Raw genomic sequence first — 4,703 nt, forward strand, 5'->3', positions numbered from 1 at the left:
GACCTTATCACTGGTCCACCATTTACTTGTTCCTGATGTTAAGTGCAATCTTTTGTTAGTAGGAAAACTACTTGATACCTTATATTGTTCCACTCACTTCTATCCCACATATTATTATTTTCAAGACATTCAAACTCAGAAGATACTTGGTCGTGGTAAAAGAATTGGAGATTTGTACGTCTTGATTATGAAGGATACTACTGTTTCAGGTTCATATAATCATCAATTTCTAAGTGCTAAAGTGGATGACAAACATCAAATTTGGTTGTGGCATCGACATTTGGGGCATCCATCATGCAGTTATATGAAGCATTTGTTTCCTTCTTTGTTTCGCATTTGTAGTGATTTAGAGTTCAAGTGTGAAACATGTGTCATGGCTAAGAGTCATCGTGCTTCCTTTCCCATAAATTATTCTAAAGCTACTTTGCCATATGATTTGATACATTCTGGTTTGTTACTTTTATTGATGACTGTACTCCATTAACTTGGGTGTTCTTGATGAAGAACAAGAGTGATGTCCTTGTTGAGCAAAAATTGTACACAATATGTAAACAAATAATTCACTCGACACAATTTCACCCTCGTTCATTTTTTGAAGAGGGTTTTATTAAATTGAGTTTGACCTATTCTAGGCTACGCGCCTATTAATTACAACCATTATTTTGTGAAAGGAATACCCTTTGATTCTAATATGAATAAATTGTAACTTTGGGATTTTGGTGTTTATTTGATATTGTAACTGCATCTAGGTAGAGCCTAGATTGCCTACGTACCCTCGTTGAGGGATCAAGTCACTCGTAGTTCCTTATGTATTTGTTGGGGTTTGATACGTTGTGCAATTTTAGCTCATGTGGGCGAGGGCTTTAAGCCATTGGAGCGTTTGATGCCTTATGCAGTTTTAGCTCATGCGGGTGAGGACTTTAGGCCATTGGAGCGTTTGATGCCTTATGCAGTTTTAGCTCATGCGCGCGAGGACTTTAAGCCATTGAAGCATTTGATGCCTTGTACAGTTTTAGCTTATGCAGACAAGGACTTTAAGTCATTGGAACATTTGATGCCCCGTGCAGTTTTAGCTTGTGCAGGCGAGGACTTTAAACCATTGGAGCATTTAATGCCTTGTGCAGTTTTTAGCTCATGCGGGCGAAGACTTTAAGCCATTTGAGCAATACACAGCTTCGTGCCATTTGAGTCTTGTTGTGGCTTCGTGCCATTTGATATTTGACTTTTCTTCGGCTTTGTGCCTTTTGGGATTTGATGTGGCTTTGTGCCATTTGAAATATGATAGGCTTCATGCCATTGAATCGGCTTGGTGCCATTTAAGGTGGCTTTGCGCCACTTGAGATTTTGTCACGGCTTTGTGCCATTTGATATTTGACTTTTTCTCGGCTTCGTGCCATCTGATAGTCTTTACGGCTTCATGTCATTTTGTAGTGGCTTTGTGCTATTTATAGTAGCTTTGTGCCATTTGAGTCTTGTAAATTTAAAGGGAATATTTGTAATGAACCCATTAATATTTTGGTATTTGACTTTGTCTTAGTGCCGTGCATCTTAGACTTCATGAATAAATTTAACTTTGGTGGATACCATATAAGGCCCACATGAGTAATAGGGAAGAGCTGCTCTTTTTTCTCTGGGTTCCACGTGGATGGCATTCCCATTTAGTTTGAGGGAATTGTATATAGCAAGCTTCTTATTTCTTTCCCTTGTACACTTGAATTTTCCAAGTCCAGATAGAATGTCACATGGCGTCAAAGTCCTAGCACAAAAAGGTTTTGATGGAATTCTTTAAGAAGCGGCTTCCCCCTTTTTTATAATTTTCTTTTGAATTTTCAAACCCATTTGACATGGGACTTTGAACCATTTTGACCTAAGACCCATGTTTTCTTCCAATCTGATAGCAAGCTTTGCTATCTTTTTTTTATTTTTTTTATTTTTTATTTTTTATGTGGCTTTAAGGCTTTTAAGTCCAACAACTTCTCTTCTTTTCCACGTGAGCAAGCTCCCACGTGAGGTGCAGCTTTATTCATCCTTCTTCCCCTTGCAAGATGACTTCACAAATCCTCTTTTTCCTTGGTTCTAACTTCTAACACACGATGCTCTTCCACCAGAAGCAAAAGGCGGTTCCACAATACTTGGGCTCCCGTGGATTGTGTTATATTTCAAACTTCTATTTCAATTGGGTATCTGTGGATTTCAGAGTGAGAATGGGTAAGGTTTGTTGGAGCTCAGATTCTTTGTTCAAATTACTTCAATTTACCACCATTTCCCCCCTCAAATCGCAAATCCCATTTTTGCAGGTCATGAAAACTTTCATCTTTTCTGCTGCATCATTCTTTTGCTCGTGTGCTTCCTTTGTGGATCGAAGGCTCAAAACGAAGCGGGGGAGAAATCAAGCAGGTTACCCATTTTCGTTTTCTTTACGTTCCGGGTTTGCTTACGTATTTGGATTGGAATGAAACTCTAACTGCGATGAACTCATCAATTCTTTCATGCAAGAGTTTCTGGCAACAATATCTCTTCGATTTGTTGAACAAACTATTTTGCAGTACTTTGAAGAAAAGTGTTGATTCATGGCTCCAAAGGTGAGAATTGCCCCCCCCCCTGAATTTTGAAGTGACGCACTCCTCATGTCTGCCATACTTGAATGAGTCTTTGGGTGTTTAATGTAAAGGTTACCATGTGAGTAAGCTTCTCAACTACTTTGGGAATTTTGACAACAAGTTTTTCCTTCTCTGTGAATTAGGGACACCTTGAACTCTTTTAAATCCAACTTCACGTGGCAGAGAAGCAAATATCTTTTGGCTATTTAGAGATTGGCAAATTTTCTTTCTTTCCTTTTGTCTTGTAGCCCCTGTCAGTTTTGTTTCAATACCTTTGGTCAAAATTTTGACACAATGTTTGATCAAAATGATAGCCATACTTAAACATGAGTCAGTTCCTTTTGTCTTGCACCCTTCGAAAGACGTCTTCTTCTTTTTGTGGAAATCAAAGCTATATTGAGGACTTTTCTTTATCAAAATTTTGGCTTCTTTTCCTTTGTTCATTTGTCAACGTATGCACTTTTCCTTTGTTCCTGTGTCTCTTTTATCCAACATGATGGCCACGTGAATGGCTTTCATGTTATCTAAAAAAAAGAACTTTTCTTCTTCCTCATTTTCTTGCGTGACCTTTCAGGTATAGAACACCAGTAACATGCCATCCTCTTAGATCATGTTGTTCTATTTTTGCCAACAAGCTTCTGCACCATTGGTGAAGAATAGGTTACTGTCAATATGTGGGGTTGAACAAAACCTGCTCTTTCTTTGTTGAATCCATTGCTTGTCGCGACATTGATGGTTCCCTTCTTTCTCGGCGTGGACGGCGAATACGGATCTCTTTAGATTTGATTGGAATTTCACGGGGTGGTTTAGGCCACCCCAAAGAAATTCATGGGATTCTGGGGATTATTTCTGTTGCTGTCAGTGGGGAGTTAGAGCTCCTATGTGTTGGAACTTCACGGGGTGGTTTAGACCACCCTGAAGAAATTCATGGGATTTTGGCAGTTTATTTCTGCTGCCGTCGATGGGGAGTCCAGATCCTCTTCATTTCACTTTTAAACGTTGCAATTTTCTTGTATAAACTGGAGGTTACAGACTCTAGGTAGTTGATTACACCATCTTTTTTCACTTTTGTCTGCAACACAACTTTTAAACAAGAGAAATAAATAAATTGATAGAACTTTGTTTCATACCTGGTGATGAATGTTCTTCTTTGGATCTTGATTCAAAAGCACGAATGGTTGAACTCCTTGTTCTATTTTCTGGCAGCACTTCATGGCTTTTGGTATTTTCTCTCAAAGTTTCTCTATTTTTCTGCAGAGTATCCCTTTTTTTTTTTTTTTTTTTTTTTTGTTGTCTCCCTCTTGCTGCAACTGAGGCCTATTTATAGGAATCTTAGGAAGGCTCTAGAGTTTTTTACGTGGGGGAGATGGAGACCATGTTTTTCTGCCACTTTCCCTTAAACCTCTCCCGCTGACTCTGCAGTTTTTTCCACGCCTTGCAGAAAAATAAGAAGCTCCTATGTTGCACGTTTCTTCCCCCTTTTGTAGGAAGAAATTCTTATTTTATTTTCTATTTATTTATTTATGGATGTTGATTTGTATGTAAGGCCTATCCTCATCTTTTGGGCTGGATTACATTTTGTTTTGCCTTGTAGTTTGGCCCAATTTGTATGGACTCAATTTTTTATTTGTTATATATTTTTGTTGTTCAACAGTCCCTTTGCTTTTTCAAGAATTTTGTGCAATGGTGTCTACTTAGTTTCGAACCAAAGTTAAGGTCTTCAGGTTTGATAACGGAGGAGAATATGTGAATCACACTTTGGCATGCTTTTATCGTGATCAGGGTATTATTCACTAGATGACTACTCCATTTACACCCTAACAAAATGGTGTGTCCGAATGGAAGAATCATCAAATAATGGAGGTTGCTCGCTCTTTGATGTTGGATAAATGTGTTCTTAATCATTTGTGGGGTCATGCTGTCTTGGCTGCTGTGTATTTGATAAATCGTGTTCTAAATAAGGTTCTTGATTTTCAGACACTGCTTGATGTGCTACAAAAACATGTTTCTCCTTTTTTTGTATCCAAACTTCCTTCAAAGGTGTTTGGGTGTATGGCGTATGTGCGTGTCTACTCTCATCAATAGAGTAAACTTGATGCATGT

General features: G+C 38.4%; 1 long non-coding RNA gene across 3 annotated transcripts; it reads left to right on the top strand.

Annotated features, from left to right (window-relative positions):
* Positions 1–1,627: 1,627 nt before the first annotated feature.
* Positions 1,628–4,201, top strand: LOC125469761. 3 transcript variants are annotated; one of them, XR_007251981.1, is made up of 3 exons: positions 1,628–2,208; positions 2,298–2,582; positions 3,175–4,201. It is a non-coding gene; the product is annotated as an uncharacterized LOC125469761 (long non-coding RNA). The 3 variants fall into 3 exon arrangements; XR_007251982.1 differs by having other exon boundaries at positions 2,298–2,397; positions 2,547–4,201; XR_007251980.1 differs by having other exon boundaries at positions 2,298–4,201.
* The last annotated feature ends 502 nt before the right edge of the window (positions 4,202–4,703 follow it).

This window comes from the organism of the source record quoted next, unplaced genomic scaffold (genome assembly GCF_019419815.1).
Source record: "Pyrus x bretschneideri cultivar Hongxiangsu unplaced genomic scaffold, Pyrus_bretschneideri_v1 Contig45, whole genome shotgun sequence".
In the NCBI taxonomy this organism is placed as follows: Eukaryota; Viridiplantae; Streptophyta; class Magnoliopsida; order Rosales; family Rosaceae; genus Pyrus; species Pyrus x bretschneideri.